At 42.2% G+C, this 19,358-nt stretch overlaps 1 long non-coding RNA gene across 1 annotated transcript in view; it reads right to left on the minus strand.

The window, feature by feature from the left end:
• Positions 1 to 19,066, minus strand: part of LOC309342677 — a 44,044-nt gene extending 24,978 nt beyond the window's left edge. The window contains exons 1-3 of the long non-coding RNA XR_014156982.1: positions 18,946 to 19,066; positions 2,985 to 3,176; positions 2,267 to 2,377 (exon numbers count right to left, since the gene is read on the minus strand). This is a non-coding gene — a long non-coding RNA (uncharacterized lncRNA). The remainder of the gene's footprint in view (positions 1 to 2,266; positions 2,378 to 2,984; positions 3,177 to 18,945) is intronic.
• Between the last annotated feature and the right edge of the window lie 292 nt (positions 19,067 to 19,358).

Here is a 19,358-nt window from a genome sequence, read left to right on the forward strand (position 1 = left end):
ATTGAACCAGCTAAAAGGTAAGTGTGGATAAGCCCTTAGCCTCAAAATAAACCTTCTACAACACTGTTTGGAGAGAGAGGGATATCTGGTTCATTTGAAGCCACGTTGGGGGTCTTCTCTATAAGCTATGTAGAACTCATAAGTTTCTAATGTAATCAATTATAGCTCTGACTCCACTCATTGGCTGAAAACACTGCAGGCTAAGAGCAGCCTAGCTCATTTCTCAGAAAGCAATGGTTTCAAAGGGTGCCTGCATTCTAGAAGAGCTACTTTTTAATATTAAAGCTCAGAGTCTGAGTCCCCTGCTAGCTCTGGGTCCAGTGCAACAGTATCTTTGTATTATCTTTTGGCTGTCCTGGGAAGGAGTGGCAGGTGTAGGACTGTGAACTGACCAGGAAGGGAGAAAACATTGCTGATTTTAAGGGTATGTGTCTGATGTCTAGGGGTAAGAGGTGCCAACTTTGAATGAAGTAGCAAAAGGGCATCTGCTTTTGTTCACTGTGTTGCAAGGGGGAGAGTGGGAGATACCGTCTTGGCCAGAGTCAGTGTCTCATGACATCAAATCACTGCTCCATCCGCCCCCCCTTGGGTAATCCCAAGTGAACAATAGTGTGTCAGCAAGGCAGCCTGTACACTTTAAAAAATCTTGTATAGACTACAGACCCCAGATACTTTGGTGCAGTTCAGCTGGGAACTGTCAGAATATTTTCCTTTATATTTAGTTGATTTGCCATTTAAAAGCTGCAACGCTTTGCAGAGAAAGCGATTTGCTTAAGAGCATCCATGTTCAAACTCCCCTTCCTCATTTCACTTTTTAGCTTTTTTAAAAATGTGATATGTTTATTGCCAAAAGTTATATCAAGGACAGTAAAAACCTTTCAGCTTTAAAAACTAATTGCCCCAAAATCAAAGGCATGAAAAAGCTGGCTGTCTCCCATAAATGTGCTGTGGGTCATGTAAATCATGCTATAAGTTGGAATTAGATATGGCATCTTGCACAATGTATAAATTTGCAGCTGCAGAAATTTATTTTCTCTCCAAAAAGGAAAGCAAACTCCTCCCCTGCTTCCTATACCCCCGCAACAAGGTTCTGTTCCTCCCCCCCTCCCAATCTAATCTCTCTTACTTCCATCCATAATATATTTGGAAAGCATCAGTCAAGTCAATGTGTCTGGGAGATAGATTGCTATGGGAAATGGTCTCCATGTTTTGGGATGAGAAATATTGGTCAGAAATACCTTAATGGGAGAGGCGATGGAGCTAATTCTCTACCTCCTGTTTTGGGATTGGTACTAGTAGCAAATTGGCAGCTGGCATCCCTAGAAAATTATTTCCTACTTCTTTCCCTCTCAATCCTGCAGTTAGGACAATATTTTATGAAACACACTTTCCCCCACTGCCAAATTTCATGCTGTGGAAATATGGATAGCCTCTAAGTTGGGTTTATATCTTGGTGAAAGCATTCTTTCTCTCATTCCTTCTCTTCCCAAAATCAATTTGAAACCTCAATTAGTAATTGATGCTTATACTCTGCAGAAAACTGGTAGTATTTAGAACAAATACTGAACTTTCAGAACAGTCCAGAAAGTGGGGTGATATGTAAACTACTTCAGATCTAATTTAAGGAAAAAGCAACCTAAATTGCACTTTCTGAAGCAACACATGATTTTTATGAGGACTTCTTTTTTAAAAAGATGCAAACGTATGTGGAAATGTGCAAAACTAAAGAGTGGAAAGAGGAGAAACAGGGAGAAATCAAAACAGAACGATGAGTTTGTAATTGGTTGATTGCCTTTAATACAAATGGTGGATTCCTTTGTTTAGGGTTGAAAAACATTTTCTTGGCTTATTTTAGCCTAGTGTTTTTCAAACAGGATTCCTGAACATGGCCCAAGGGTTCTTCCATCTTGGCAATTTTGCTTTCCCTTCTTGTGCTGAGAAGGCCCAGTCCACTTCCAATTTTTATTGCCCTAGCCATTGGCAGCTGGCAGTCACTGAATCTGGTAGTCATGGTCAGTGAGACCACAGACAAGTTGTTCTGGTTTCCTCCCTCCTTGCAAAGATACTGCAGTTTCACAAATAATTATCACCTAACTAAACGGAAAAGTGCCTCACTGTTGCTGTCACAGTAGTGCCTCCACTGGGAGAATAGTTGTGTGCCCCTCCCTCCCTGCTCTGGTTTTCTCCCTATCCTCTTCCTTTGCAAAGGAATAGCAGACAATTATACATTGCAAATTTATTGATGCTTAGCACTTAATTGTCTTACCTTAGTCATTGCTGTCACAATGTCTATAGTAGGTTCATGTCACAATCATCATCATCATTTTTTATTTGTATACCGTCTTTCTATCTTACAATACTCAAGGCAGTTTACAAGCTGAAGAAACAAAAAATGCACAACTTATAACAATCTAATGCAATACAAAAATGTGATAATAAAACAAAACTTTAAAGTAAGCAACCTACATCAAAAAGTAACATTCAACAATTATTAGAATAGTACAAAATAACAATATCAACATATAAAAGTTAAACAGAAATCCACTCAACCGTTACAATAAATAATTTCTAAACTATAATCAGTAAAACAATGGCAAGCCACAGTACATAAAATAATACAATACAAATTGAGAAGCAGAGACCAGAGCGTGGGACAAGGCAGGTGGAAGGAGGCCTTGCCTGACGAAGTCTCTTCTCTCACAATAATGCCTCCTCTGAAGTCCATGGGGATTAAGGCCTGAGCTGGTTTGTTTTAAAGGTGCCACACAGGGCTGTAAAAAAGGACCTCTCTTTGCTTCATTTTCCGCATTGTCTTGAACATTTTGAACTACTACAGTCCCCAAAAAGACCGACGTTCAATTTTCGATGTGTTGGTTTTATGATAAATTGGGGATCTTCGTAAGAATCCAAACTTGGTAATTTTGGCAAAGATTACTTTGTGATTATCTAGCTATCTATCTAAAATTGGTGATGTAAAAACTAACCTGTCTTTTCTCTTTCATTGGAATAAGTCTTGTGTCATTTTCTACTTCACTTTCAAGTTGTTCTTTGCCCTCCTTTTCTCTCTCTCTATTTCTCTTCTCCTTCTTGTCCCATTTCCTCTGCTCATATGAACCTTTCTTCCCAGCTCTCACACTGCAAAAAACGCCTTGTGATCCCTGCTGGAGCAAAGTCAGCTGTAAACAAAGAAAGCAAATTGGTACAATGTTGTATAAGCAAGATTTCCAAATTACCATGGCATCCACTTGGGTTTACGCTCTCCTCCTGCTGACAGCATGAGTGGGCAGAGGCCAGTGCTGGAGCAAAAGTGTGTTTGTGTTGAATCACCACCATCCTGAAGAGCTTAATTTATAGAATCAATAAAGGCTGCAGGCACTGGTATTTGGGAATTGTTGTGGTCTTGGGTTATCTGCACTGTGCTGAGGATTCTAAAGATAACTATATTTGAAACAGGGTTGAGAACTAGTGTCCCAAATTCCAGCACCTGAGACAGGCTCATGTCCTACTGCATGATCTAACTCCAAACTGATCTGGAAGCTGCCTGGTAAATCATACAGTCACTTCTCATGCAGGATGTACTGGAAGAGACCGTCCAGCATGTGATGGGAGGGTTGTTGTTCTTGTTTAGTCGTTTAGTCGTGTCCGACATTTCGTAACCCCATGGACCAGAGCACGTCAGGCACTCCTGTCTTCCACCGCCTCCCGCAGTTTGGTTAAACTCATGCCGGTAGCTTTGAGAACACTGTCCAACCATCTTGTCCTCTGTCGTCCCCTTCTCCTTATGCCCTCAATCTTTCCCAACATCAAGGTCTTTTCCAGGGAGTCTTCTCTTCTCATGAGGTGGCCAAAGTCTTGGAGCCTCAGCTTCAGGATCTGTCCTTCCAGTGAGCACTCAGGGCTGATTTCCTTAAGAATAGATAGGTTTGATCTTCTTGCAGTCCATGGGACTCTCAAGAGTCTCCTCCAGCACCATAATACAAAAGCATCAATTCTTTGGCGGTCAGTCTTCTTTATGGTCTCAGCTCTCACCAACTCTCACTGGGAGGGTACCATTGACATTTGCTGTTTCTATACTGGATAGCTCTGCTAGAACATTTTGAGGGAGGAGCAATGGTCTTTTAAACTACATTCAACAGCATCAAGGGTCAGTTATGGAGCATCTGTTTTGAATATAGAAAGTCTCAGATTTAGTCTCAGCCATCTCCACCAAGAACACAGGTGATGGAATGAGGAAACCCATAGCCAGTTATTCTCTGCTGGTGTACTGAGAAGACATGCTAAGAGAAAAGCGAAAAGCTAGCAAACCTCAGCACTTTTCTCCATGTGAACTGGAACCTGGGGGAGGGGGTTGTTGTGGGATTTTGTGCATGTGTGTTGCTTTTGAGTGATGCCGTGCTAAAAATCACTGGATCCACATGACAAGCTGCTTCACATGGATAGCAGAGCTTGCCATGTGCAGAAGTCTCCAAGCGCTTCTCTGATGAATCACGTCTTAGTAATGTGATGAGAAAGCAAGCCAAAGAACATTTAATATCACACACACACACACACACACACACACACACAAGTGTTGCAGTAATGTTAGAGAAAATTTTTCTTCCTTTTAATTAGCCCACAGAACGCATTGCTTTCGGATATTAACAAGGCAACATTTAACAAATGCTCAGACATTTCCATTAGTACCTTGATAATCTGCACTTAGCTAATTCGCACACAAAAATACCCCCCATGGACTTGGCTAAGATTTAATGCCAGAAAGCTTGTAGTGCAGTCTTGTATTACAAAAATTTCATCACTTACACTAATATACTCCAGAGCATGTATTAGTGTACCGTGAAGTATTATGAATAATTAAAAATAAACTAGACTTGTCAAAGAAACGAACAAAGTACATTTTATGCTGCATAAGCTCAGCTTTTTACTGTGCCCTCCCCCCGCCTCACTTTTTAAATTTGCGATTCCTTTTTGGTTCACAAAGTCCAGCAATTTGCAATGGTTTTCAAAGGCATTAAAATGGTTTAGTGATGCTCTGCTGTGTAATTAAGAACATTTGTAGTTAGACTCACTTACCAAGGGGGGGGGGGAGCTAAAAAGGGATGGGAAGGAATATGTTCCTTAGCATTTGGGGGTGGGGAGCTGAATTCTATAGGTCAGAAGTAGAGCTTAGTAGCTATGAATGCTGTTGTGCGGAATGCTGAGTATATAGGTGCTATAATTGATAAAGTTGCTTTAGCCTGTTTCATTAATACACAGCCCAGAAAGTTTTGCTGCCTGAAGCAAAGGACAAAATGGTACCCTCTCCCACTCTACGTATAGAAGACAATTGTACTAGCAATTGAATTTCACCTCATCATTGATAATGGAACAGCGTCATCCACCACAGCTGAATGCAACAGACTAGCTTATGGGGCTCATGGCAGATAAGGATGGGGAAGAAATTCAATTTAGTTCACAGTGAAGTAAAAGGTAAAGGTACCCCTGCCCGTACGGGCCAGTCTTGACAGACTCTGGGGTTGTGCGCCCATCTCACTCAAGAGGCCAGGGGCCAGCACTGTCCGAAGACACTTCCGGGTCACGTGGCCAGCGTGACATCGCTGCTCTGGCGAGCCAGAGCTGCACACGGAAACGCCATTTACCTTCCCGCTGGTAAGCGGTCCCTATTTATCTACTTGCACCCGGAGGTGCTTTCGAACTGCTAGGTTGGCAGGCGCTGGGACCGAGCAGTGGGAGCGCACCCCGCCGCAGGGATTCGAACCGCTGACCTTTCGATCAGCAAGTCCTAGGCGCTGAGGCTTTAACCCACAGCGCCACCTGCGTCCCCAGTTCACAGTGAAAGGCAAACCCAAATAATTTGCACTTTCTGTGACAGGCCATGAACCAAAACACAGCCATCCTTCAAAATGTGCATTCCCCCATATTTTGCAGTATGGTTTCCCAGCCCAGTAATGTGTACAGGAATACACATTCCGGGGTGAAGTGTGCCGATGAATGCATATATTATTGAAAATGGGATACAAAAATGCACAGTATTATTTTTTTAATTTTTAAAAAAATATTTACTGCCCTTTATTAAAATATCCCAGTGTGGTGCACAATATTAAAGGGAATTTTTTTCCTGCAAAAATATGTATAATCTGCATACACAGATTAGGAGAAATTCACATTAAAATGAATTTTAGTGGGAAGCTTTTGTTTTATTCCTATGGGCAGACCACATAGCAGGCACAGTTCTGTCTTCTAATCATTCTCCACCTCCTAGCATCTGCCACCTGAGGTGACTGATGTTACATACTGCGCCTAATGGTAGAGATGGCCTTATATGGCTTTCCCCTTATTACCTGCACTCTTTTGAGATTTTTGCATGGTTTTGGAAGTGTCTGTTACCCAAGCTATAAAGTAAGACCGCACTCTTGGAGCTATTGCTTTTCAGCTTGTGATCCACTGCATTATATCAGTTCTTTGTTGATCAGGGGACCATCCAAGTTTCCAAAATTACATGTGGCCATCAAAATTCCTGAGATGTGACAAAGGAATCTAACTCTTGCCCTTCTTATTTCTCTCTCTCCACTGTTTCAGTGTATTCTGGGAAGCAGTTGGTATCCAAAGCTATGATCAGAACTGGCAATGTTGAAGCAGTGCTTAGCTCCACACTAGTACATCTATTTCTATCCAGCTCATAGTAAGATAAGTCTCACTTCTTCATGCAGGGCCAGGTTTATATAGAGCTCAAACTCTTGGCTTCCAGTGGGCCATTCCTCAGACAGGCTCCTTCTGTCTGCAAAGGCCATGGCTGCTGGCAGCTTTATTTCATGTGCCATGATCGCTAGTTGTAAAAAGAAAGAAAGGAAGAAAAATCAGTCCAGAAGGACTGTTGGTATCATCTTTCATTAAGATAAAGGACTTGCACAGACTGGATAATAGGACAGATCTTTTATCTTGTTTTCTAGCTATGCTCTAGTTGCCCTTCAGCAAAGCATGGGAGAAAAGTAGATATGAAGAAATACTCCTGCTTCTCAAGGGATATTTAAGTGTTGCCTGCAAATGCTTGCAAAGCCCTTTCCCTCCCCTTATAATTCCACCCATCCTGCTATTCAAGCAAAAACAAACAAACAAACAAACAAACAAACAAACAAACAAACAAACACAAAACCTTACCCACCAGCCAAGGAAAAGCACCCTTTTATGAAGGTGGGAGGTGAGTAGATGGCAGGATGACTCTCCTACCGGCTCCCTCATTATGCCTGCCTGGCTCTGGAACTTGAATGAAGGAGAAGGGATATAGCTCAATGGTAGAGCATGCAAAAGGTTCCAGGTTCAATCCCTGGCATCTCCAGGTAGGGTTGGTGAGATTCCTGTCTGAAACCCTGGGGAGCCACTGCCAGCAATGTAGACAATATTGAGCCAGACAGACCATTTGTCTGAGTCCGTATAAGACAGCTGCTTAAATTCATAATAATGCTTCTGGACATAAAAATGTGTCTTCAAGTTATGCAGTCAGTTTGGCAGGCAGGTAGGGTAGCCAGCTTGTCTCTCTGTGAGGGAGTTCTTCTACTATTGTTCACCCCTCACCCCTCTCAGTTTTGTTTTGTTTTTTTGCTTGTATTTGTGTGTTTGTGTGGGTGTGTTACATACAGTTTGTAGGTGACTATCAGGAAAGGCTAGGCTTGCCATATGTCAGGAAAATTCCTGACATGTCCTGGCTTTCTGGTATAAATAACTATTTTGGGGTTAGTGATTAGGTTAGGTTTCCTCATAAAAGCTCAAGAATTTTGGATGTTTCCTAAAACTCAACAACTTTGTGGGTGTCAGGAATTTTACTTTGTGAAATATGGCAACCCTAGGAAAGGCTAGCAAGAGGGGTGAAAGGTAGGCCTTGTTTTGAGTCTGAGTTGGACATGACTGAGGAAGAGCAAGATTCTATGACAAATCTTGGGTTTACTTGGAGCTAAATGGGCAATGCTGGAAACATATTTTTGTGGGTGCAAATATCTGTGAGAGCTTGTTGGTTTTCATTGCAGTTGAGCATTCATTTAAAAACAGCATATTTGTCCCATTACCGTATTCAGCACAATGCCATTATACCATTTCCCCCAGAGAATACAGGAAATAGGAAGAACCAGCATGCAGAGACACCGATGCTGATACTAGATGAAAAGCCAGGAAGAATTCTTTAAGAGAGAAGAGAAAAGTTGCTGCTTCTTGTCTGTATACTCCAGGGAAATTGAGAAGGATGGTGTTTGAAACTTCGGGAATAATTAAGAAAAATGCCTGTGTGTATATTGGAGCAAGCCGTAAGTCTTTTTGTCTCTGTTTAATAAAATTCTAGTCTTTGATGCAAATGATAGAGGACCAGTGGTTATTTATAGACTTCTTTTTTTGGAGTTGTTGTTTTCCAGAATGCATTTGTAATGTATACTAATATCAGAGTTACCAAGACATTGTCAGGCTATTTCACAAAAAAAGAACATTATTAAGAAATGAAGGTGAGGGAAACCCAGAAGGTAATGTATGGAACCATGTGTGTATGGAAAAGTCTTCGTCAATTGCATTGTTTTATTACACAATTTTTGTGTACAATGTTTCAAACCCTGTGGGGGAAGCAATGAAAAACCGGTGACAGGGAGCAAGATGAATGGGAGAAGCTTCATCAGGTTACAAGTTGGGAGAAACAGATTTGGCCATTTATGCTGTGAATGGGTGGACGTGTGCGTGTATTTTTTTTTATAAATAATTTTTATTAACCGGCCAAATCAAATCAAATTAAATCACATCACATAAATTCCGAATTACAAAGCCGAATTTTAAATTTTGTTGGGGGGACCCATATTTCATGATCCGAAGGGGGATTCTGATCATCTTCTTGCTACTGCGTTAATGTCCAAATCAATCCAAATCAGTCCAAACAGAGTTCATAATTCTATCCAGTCTTATCTTGCTGTTTTCACATCACATCTTGTTCATATATTTTCTCTTTTTTCTTTATGATCTCTTCTGATAGTCTCCTTAAGCCGATAAACACCAATAATAATCCTGTGTGAATTTTCCGTTCTTCCAATCCTCAAATCGAGATGGTTTCCATATATCCTCACTTTCATAGATAACAGCGCTCTTTCCATCATTAATTACAAAACTGTCATTCTTAAGTCCCACTGAGGAGTTTCACCCACAATATAAAAACATCTCTATTTCTCTATTTCTCCTCTCAGACTTAAGTCCTCTGACAGAACTTCCCAATATGGCGACGGCATTTTTAACTGCGTCATTCCAAAGCTCTTATACATTCCACGCTCTTCTTAAAACATGCTTTGGTTCGAAAGTTTATCTCCACACAGCCTTAAATCCACAGCTTAAGTCCTTAAAACAACAATTCTGACTCGTGAGGGGAGGGGATTCTTGTTTAATCACATAAGGAAAGAAAGGAAAGTCCCCCCCTCCCCCATCAGTCATGTGCCGTACCGTATCTTGGCGTATCTTCTCATGTTTTATTCTTGTCTTGTTTTATCAGAGATCTCTTCTGTTAGCAGTCTTTACTCCCCCTCCTTCCTTGAGATATGTGCATTCCTTCATCCAAATTGTTTCTTTTGAAGTTCTTGCAGCTACGGCGTCCAGGAGTGCCGGAATCCCACAGGAGGGCTTTGTGCCTAGTGCCCCCATCCCCACAAATTCGGGAGTGGTATAGGGCACAGCAGGCAAGGGCAGCCCCCCCCACCATCCTGGGGGGGGGGTTAGGGAGGCTAATTACTCCCATCATAGCCTCCAAATTACCTCGTGTGGGTCGGAGAGATGTTATTGTCAGCCATCTTCCGATGCGCCCCCTAGTGGCCCCCCAATGTGTGCGTGTATTTGTGGGAGAGAGAGAGAGAGAGAGAGAGAGAGAGAGAGAGAGAGAAAGTTGGGTGGTTGTGTGAGAGGGGGCCAGATAGAGAAATCAAGAGGGCCTGGCGTTCCCCACCACAACCATAAAAGGAGCACTTGGCTTCCTGCATAATCAGTGTCCATCTATGGGCCATCTAGTTGGATTGGACTGATACATTCCTGCTTTCTTGGAGGTTTCGTCTGGTGGTTTGTAGATTAATGTAGGGCTTACTCTTGGCTTTGATCTTTCTTGGTGAGCTGCCCTATGCTGTGTGGGGATGAATGGGAATCATGAAAGTAGTCGTAGATAACAACAATGGCATAGATCAGAAGTTTTCAACCTTCCTGAGTCCATATCTCCCTTGACCATCTACATTCTTTCTGCGGCACCCCTGTGGAGCTCAGGAGCCTAGCTAGAACCCCTTGTCTGCAGAGGTGGCAGCCTCTCACCCCTTTTTGAACACCCTCCCTTGTGGAGTTTTCCCTCAGCCTCCTCCCCTCTCCTTGGAAGTGCCCTCGGCAGCTGCTGCTGCTGCCCCTGGTCTCTGAGCTGCCCACCCTGACCCAAAGACAGGTACCTCCTCACATTGCCCCATAGAAACCTGAGGATAGGATGCCCCCAGCCCAATGGAGACAGGCCAAAGGTGAATGTGAGGCCAGCACCTTACCTTGGGAAGCAGCAGTGGCAACAGCAGGCGCTGCCAGGCCTGCATGGTGGAAAAGCACTCAGCTCCCAGGCGGGCCTTGCACACAGCAAGCACAAGAAAGGCCAGTGCATCACCTGCCTGCCTGGCCTCCCACTTGTCTGTCCATTCCCAGGAGCAAGGGCTGGAGGACTGGCTGGCTGGGCTCCCTTGCCTGCTTGCTTACTCTGAGGCCACCTCAGCTCCTGGCAACCAGCACCCCTGTAGGTATGTTTAGGATAATAGGCAAGGAAATATTTGTTAAGTATTCTCCTTCCTTTGCTCATGCTAGTGAGTGATGTAGCAGAGCGAATCCCCTCTATATTCACAGAAGCTAGCTGATAGATTCATTTGAATCTTTACAAGATGACTAATCCAATCTGGCTTGCCCAGATGGATTACTCCTGGTGTCCCCCTTTCTCCCTCTTAAAATACAATAAAGACTCACAAGTCTGTCTTTAAAAGTATAACAATAAGTTTACTCACAAGTTGTTCACAGTGCACATCCTAGAAGGCAGGCTTTAAGCTTCAGGTTACATCTTTTATGGGCCAGCAGACAGCAAAATGGATGAGACTTAACTGAGAGTTGAATCGAACAGAGACAAAATGGCTGCGTGACTCTGCTTTTATAGAGTGACACCCATCTGCTGAGTTACTTACAGGGGGAACAGGAAAGTTATACATCCCCCTGTCTCTGCCCACTCTAGGAAGTAAAGCATGTTGTAATTGACTGTACTGATGTAACACATGCCACAACCCCCTGGCCAGCCCCAGAGCCACCATTCACCTGCAGAGCATGTAGGCAGGGCTGCTGCCACAAACAGCTGTGCAAGCCTTTGGGAGGCAGAGATGTGAGAAGGCATGAGAGGAGAGAGAGAAGGAAAGTGGGACAGAGGCCAGGTTTGCCTGCAGCACCCCTGACCATCATTAAGGCACCCCAGGGTGCCACAGCTCACTGGTTGAAAACCACTGGCACAGATCAACAATCAACTAACTGGGAGGAAGCTGACCATAGGAAGCAGGGCAAGTTTCTATGCTATATAGGCGCCATGTCAAAATCACAAAAGACAGAGCTTTAAGGCAGTCCTTGGGGTCCATGCTGATGAGTTCTCTAAGGTCAGCATGAAGAAAAGATGCTTATGACTATGCACAAGATGACGATGCACCAATTTGACAGGTGGGTTGCTAAGGTTGGGCCACTGATGGAACAAGGGGCAACATTTAGCTTGACAAGAGACAGAAGCAATATCAGAGGTTCGCACAACAAGAAACACATACCGTTATTGCTAGGTTTGCACCGCAATACAAAATCAATTTCAATCCAGCCATGAGAGTATTTTGTTGCTGCGGTTGTAAGCTTTATTTATTTATTACCTCTGCGATATTTGCTATAGCCTCTCTGTTTCAGAGTGACGTTTCAGCCATCCGACACCATGTCACAAGAGCAAATTTCTAGCACCACACTAAGCTTCCCTGCCTCCCCCCACCCTCTGGCCCTATGACACTCCTTGGGTTTGTTAAAGTTTTTGAGAGGTTGAGAGAACCTTTTTCCCCTTGCCCATTTATTTTATTATAAGATCTGACAGGCCAGACAGAGATAGAGAAAATAGAAACTCACAGTGATTTTTTTTTTAAGGCTCAGGATAACAGAACTTTTAAATGTTTTCTTTTCTGGAAAATCAATGTAGTCTTTTTTTATCTGATCGACTGGGCTCAGGCAGAGTGAAGGGCTCCCGTTTGTTACAATGAATGAAGAGAAAAACAAGTTTTCTATGCAGACCTTTGTGTCGGATGGACATTTATCTTACTCCAGATAGAAAGCATGAGACCAAAGCAAAATAAGGATTGAAATTGAGGCGGTTGGGGGTGGGGTGGGATGGGGTGGGAGATGTGATTGTATCCCAGCCTTGTTTCACATTTGATTAGATCAGCATACAAATGGTTCAATGTTACTTTACTTTGGCTCCTGTATGTACAACCATAAGCTAAAGTATCAGTGGCTATCAAATAACTTCAGCTGCATTTTAAGCCCATTAAACCCATCTATTATGTGTTGGCAGCTCCTCAGGGGCTGTTCTGCATGTTGTACACAGGCAAAGTTAGCAAATTCTACACTAGGAAGCTGCAGCCAACCACAGCTCCCCAATGATCTGCATAGCCGCTTCCAGACGGTTCCATTTTCAGGTGAAAGTCAATCACTTACTGGCCAATTCAGGTTTCGCGATGAAAGGTGATTTGGAGCCCTTGCACCACAACCCAGTGGGATGAATTGGGATGAATGCAGTTTGACAAGACGCTGAAAGACAAAAGTTCAAATACCTACTCAGCCCATAAAGCTCACTGGATGACCTTGGGCCAGTTACTGACTCTCAGCCTAACCTACCTCACAGGGTTGTTGTGAGGATTAAATGAAGAGGGGGAGAGCCATGTACTGAGGCTTGAGCTCCTTGGAGAAAAGGTGGGAAACAAACAAACAAACAAACAAACAAACAAACAAACAAACTGCTTCTGCCCAACATGCTTCCTTGTGATAAGGAAAGCAATTGGAAAACACATTGGATAGTGTGGCATAACACTTGCTTTGATGCAACATCATCTAGCCTCTCCGCAAACAACTCAAAGATAATGTTCATTAAATAGTCAACATCATCTAACCTTCCTTCAAACAAATCGGGATGAATACTTAGTAACCAGGTCACCTGGAAGCACCAGATGATTATATTTTGGGGTACACACTTTAAACTTCTTATCTATATACAGTGGTACCTCGCGTTATAGATGTTTCAGGTTACAGACTCCACTAACCCAGAAATAGTACCTCAGGTTAAGAACTTTGCTTCAGGATAAGAACAGAAATCACGCAGCAGTGGCACGGTGGCAGCGGGAGGCCCCATTAGCTAAAGTGGTGCTTCAGGTTAAGAACAGTTTCAGGTTAAGAACAGACCTCCAGAACGAATTAAGTTCTTAACCCGAGGTACCACTGTACCTGTGTTTGTCCCATGTGTTTAAACAAATACATACTGAAACCATATAAACTGCCCTGAGAATTTTGGGTATAGGGCAGTATATCAATTCAATAAATTCAATATAATGTATCACTTTGAAATTGTAGTGCTTTATGTTTTCCTGAATGAGCTTTTGAGATCTGGAGTTTGATGGGTGCCCTGGCCCAAGTTTAATGGCTCTCTCTGAGCACAGTGTCTGAGCTGCCTCACCTCAAAGAGCGGCTGGAACGATTGAATGCTCCTTCATTCAAAAAACTTCTATGCTTGTAGAAATATAGGATATTGTGAAGAAACTTGATTAGAACCGTACTCCTTGAAACACTATTTTCTACATGGATTGTTTTCTGTTTTGGTACGGAGATGTATTCTATCTGATTCTCCCACTGATATTCTGAAGTGGTGCTGCCTAGATGTAGGTTTGCCACCTCAGAGTTAAGGCAAAACTGGATGAGAAGCTGGGGGAGCCCTGACTGGATCTCCAATGTTAATATTTCTTTTTAAATTTAAAATTTGTTTAGATCAAGGCTGCAGCATAGGATCTAGAAAAAAGAAGCTACATAGGGGGATATTTGGACTGGAAAAAAAGGCTTAACTCCCTTGCTCCTGTGCTGCAGACCATTTTTTTTGTGTGTGGAGGTGGATTTCAGCAGCTTCATTTAATTTTTTTAAGAACTTTTCAGTGATTCATTTGCAGATTTCTCATTGCCATGTCCAGTTTGGCCCCAAATGTGAGGCCTCAGTTGTAGTCAAAGTGCTGCTAATTTCTTTAGGTTTGCAGAGTGTAGTGTCTCTGATCTTGGAGTTGTACAGCTTTGCCGGTGGTCTAATGTCTTGTTTAAATGAATGCATAAGTGCATCAGTACCTCTCTGTATGGTACTGCATGACAAGTTTTTTCGTGGTTTGTAATTTAATAGTCTTGCTTAACTCTAATGTGTTTTCTGATTTTTCAACTCTCAAGTCCACAGATGGGTTCCACTGCTGAGGAAAACAGAAGAAATCGCTCTCCTTTATTGCTTTTCAGGGAAGGTGGGGGAGGAAGACACACATATTCCCTCCAACCAAGGCACGCCATCGACCCCCCTCCCAGTTGGGCAATCTTTTTAAAATGTATCATTCCCTAAACTTCCATACTTAGGCATGCAGAACGTAAGCCTAGAAATGCAAAAATTATCCGTACCAATCTGCTGCCATACCCTGTCCACATTACACTGATAAATCATGCAGGCAGAAACCATTAGTCAAAAACACATTTAACTTGAATCAAATTTGCTTTGTGTTCAAGGGGGGAGCTGGCAAGGTTCATTCTGGCTGAATAATTTATCAACTCCCGATTTGTTTAAAATACAAAACAACAACAACAACAACAGCAACAACAACAACAAGACTTCTTGTGCTGAAGTTTCGAGACTTTCTGGATATTTAACTGCTACATCATATCAGCTACCCAGGCATCTTGTGTAGGGACATGCATAAGGAGCTTGATAGACATACAATGTCATCCCTGTTCTATGGATGCCTTTAGAAAGGAATGGGAGAAGTTTATCAGGGGCCACTAGCTGTTATAACTAAATGAAGCCCAAAGTGGGTGATGGACAAATAATAGGGGATAAGCAACAGGGAAGGTCTTCTATCTTTGTGTTCTTATTTAAAAAAAAACAAATGCATTTCACAATAGTAACCTTTTCTTTTTTTAAAATTCTTTTGAAGATAACAAAGAACAAACATGACCAACCTCCGGAAAGTCACTGTAGAGATACATGCAAAAAATGGGCAAGTATGATTCTATATGTTTGTTTTATACATTTGTACCAATCAGGAAGTCACAATCTTGGATTTGTAAGTGGGACTGAGGAGCAGAAAGAAAGCACTCTCTTGCTTCTGCCACCATCAAGGACCACCTGAAGACATAAAGGTAAAAGGTAAAGGTACCCCTGCCCGTACGGGCCAGTCGTGTCCGACTCTAGGGTTGTGCGGCCATCTCACTTAAGAGGCTGGGGGGCAGCGCTGTCCGGAGACACTTCCGGGTCACGTGGCCAGCGTGACGAAGCTGCTCTGGCGAGCCAGCACCAGCGCAGCACACAGAAACGCCGTTTACCTTCCCGCTATACAGCGGTACCTATTTATCTACTTGCACCCGGGGGTGCTTTCGAACTGCTAGGTGGGCAGGAGCTGGGACCGAAAGATGGGAGCTCACCCCGCCGCGGGGATTCGAACCGCCGACCATGCGATCGGCAAGTCCTAGGCACTGAAGTTTTACCCACAGCACCACTCGCGTCCCTACCTGAAGACATACTTTGTCCAATTCTATATTATTTTCTTTTTCATTCCTCCTTTGATTAGGTAGCTGGGGTGTTTTTAAACTTGCTTTTATTAGTAGTATATTTGATGTTAAAGGCTGGCAATAATTATATCTGCTATTTTGGGGTGGTTCCTATGATTAGATTGGTAACGTCATTCATTGTGTTTGTAATAATTTTTTATTGTGAGACTCTTTAAAAGGACCTAGGTCCTGATAAGCAGCATAATCAGTTAAACACACACATTCTTAGCTTGTGGAAATGAAGACTATTTTATTATGGTGGTTGTAAAGGAAAGATGTTGTTCTTGCAAATAGGAGATAAAAAGCCCTGTTGAGCAGAGCTGCTTTGGAAGAACACAGTTTCTCTTCACAGCATAACAGCTTCTTAGCAAATTTTAATCAAGAATCCAATATGCACTTTAAACCTCTTGCTAGAAGATGGAAAGAAGAATCTGGGAAGATTCTGTGCACTACGAACACTCCAAGGCTGTAATTTGGGTCAGATGGATATAGAGCACATCTGTAGTGTATGAAACCCTTTGGCTCACAATTGTATTAATTTCAATGGGATTTAATTAAATACATTGTTTCAGAATAAAAAGTGAAATCCCTCCTCTGCCAAATCCTTGTTTGGATGATAAAATGCACAGGCATGTTATGTCTGCTGCAGTAATATGTTCTATCATTTCCCTGGTTAAAAAACAAAACAAAACATTTTCTATACCTATTTTCTTAAAAACCGCAATTGAGAATTATGATCATTTCTCACTTGATGGTTTAGTTATCTTAAATCATTTTAAACAGCACACATTCTCCTACCTCCACCACACAATCTGTTTAGCTCCTTAGTGTGCCTTAAATGTTTGCTAATTTCCTATTTACCACTTTTTGTGTGTGCATGCCCAATTATAGCTGAAAATGATCTTGTTAAAAAAAGAAAGAAAAAAAGACAAAGCCCCTTGGGAGAATGCATTGATGCAGCTTGTGTCTATAGGCATACGCAATTCCTAATTAGCTCAGCTTTTTAGCAGGTTGCATAATTAAGAAGTATGCTGACAGATTCAAACTAAGGCCTTCCTTTGAACCAAGGTGGAGATTTGAAATGAAGGTTGAAATTACTATTATTCTAATTAGCACTTGTGGAAAAGGCACCATCAAGATCAAACACTACATTAGTCCTTGTGGTCTAAGGGAAGACTCTGTAGTTGACCTATTTGATAGTTTGTCAGATTTCGCCTGAAGCCATGCAATCTTTACTTGTAGTGGTTCCAAATCTAATAAGATATGCTGAAACTGATCTAATTAATATTGCATTTTGATGGCAATAGCATCCTCTTAAGGTCATGGAGATTCCATAAGGTGACACAAGCTCTACTTCTTGGGAATGATATTACTGGAAAAGACAAAAATTGTTCATGTATTACATGACTTTTTCTTCTTCTAAATTGAGATAACCTTTATCAAGGAAAGAACATGCACGTTATGCCTTCTTAAGTGTAGTGCAATGGTTTACTGGTGATGGAAACAGAGATTGGTGTACAAGCAGTGATTTTAACCTTTAGGTAGACCAAAAGCCAAAGCGGTGAGTGAGTATATACTCTGGTACATGTACAGCGCTGTGTGCATTTCCCCACAATTTAAAACTCCATAAACTGCAGCTCTCATTACATAGGCCTGTTGGCACAACCTCTTAGGTGTGTCAGAGTGTTCACTAATCTGCTTATGGTACTCTCAGTACAGTGACGAACTATGGGCTCTCAAATTTCATTGGTGCCATGTGTGATTGAGAACCCCCTGCCTCTAATGCTCTCTTCTAGAGCATTGTTGTAGTGCCCCCTGCAGTGTGGCACCCAGTACGGCCACACCAGTCATGCCACCCTAAAACCGCCTCTGCTCAGTGAAGTCTGTGTGCTTTTCCAGGCCATCCAAGAGACTGCAATGAGCTCGAGTGACTTTCCTCTGAGTACACATTGCTGCAAAGCTAGTTCTGCAGTGCACTGTCAAATCTCTTGAAAGACTTTCAAAAATGCATCTGTCATCCCCAGCCTTTGAGTCTTTGACCTCTAAAGGTCAGAGTTGACATTTAATTTAATACCCACCCATCCATATTCCTACCCATTATATTTCTATCGCTGAGACAGTGTTCTTGAGAGCCTTGACACATACATTAGACGAGTTCTGCAAGTGACAGATAAGTCTTGTCTGCCTTTGGGATAATGTAGCACCCGCCTAGCTTTACACAAATGAGAAAGGGGAGAGAAATCAGCAGGTGGTGCTTTCCTAATCCAGACACAACAAAACAGGCTTGGATTTTGCAATCTACATGTAGGGAGCGCTTAATAAATAAAAATTAAAATGAAATGGAACTAACCTCCTGGCATGCAGCAAAATAAATAAACAAGCAAGGATATGGGGGAAGAGGGTGATTTAAAGATATTTAACTTACTTAGAAGCTTTTACTATTGCAAGAATTTATGAATGTACAGAGGAGAAGTGAATGCACAGTTGTGCTGAGATTCTAAGTTGCCTACTGTGGAGCCGAGAAAGATTAAAATTTAACAACACTTCTTGCGTACATAAAACAATAGAGATATTCTATAGGGAGTATAATTGAAAAAAAAAAGGTTATTAGCATACAGTTCAGGGAGAAAGGAGTTGCTGTGTGCGTCTAAGAGGAAGAGAAGCAAGCAGGTTGACTTCTGCTAAAATTAAAATAAAATAAAATAAAATAAAATTGGAAGTCAAATACCATGACTTCCAACTCTTCCCATCCTCCACTTTTGCATGGGCAGAAAATATTTCAAAATGTTGAAACTTAGGATTCAGCAGGCAACTAAAATTCCTTTTCAAATTCAGTTTAGACGCTTCAAAATTTTCAAAATTTAGAGCCCAGTCCCATCCCTTTACTTAGCTGGTAAATGCAACAGGATATTTATTTAAAACCTTTATACGCCACCTTTCTGAATAAAAATTTCTCCAAGGTGTCTTACATATTAAAATAAGAGCACACTAACAGTAACATTAAAAAAAGTTGTCCCCCTGAAACTCCAAAGAACAACTCAAGTAGCAAAGGGTGGTATTCAAAGATGCAGGCCTCATTACCTGACCCTCAGGACTCCCTCCAGGTTACCCTTTCCCACCAGCCATCGCAGTCAACAGCCCTACTTCAAGCTTTGTTCAGGTGTTTTTGTCTGGCCTGAACTCCAACAGTGCCTCTTGCTTGCCTGAACAGAATGTCCAAAGGCATAAGCCACACTTGTTGCACTACCCACATTTGCTTCTGGCCCATGATCCCTGGAAGATTGGTCAGAAGGCGCTCCTTATCCACTGCTGCTGTAGCCTGAAAATAAGTTAATATTCTTAGTTGATCGGGGTCCTGAAATGGTGGCAGTGTTCATTTATAGCAGGCAGGGAGAACCTGTGGTCCTTAACACTGGCCATGCTAGCTGAGGCTGGTGGGAGCTGAAGTCCAACAACTTCTGGAAAGTATAGGTTTGTTGTTCCTGAACAGCAGG

This window comes from Podarcis erhardii (assembly GCF_964252035.2).
Source record: "Podarcis erhardii genome assembly, chromosome: 5".
Classification (NCBI taxonomy): Eukaryota; Metazoa; Chordata; class Lepidosauria; order Squamata; family Lacertidae; genus Podarcis; species Podarcis erhardii.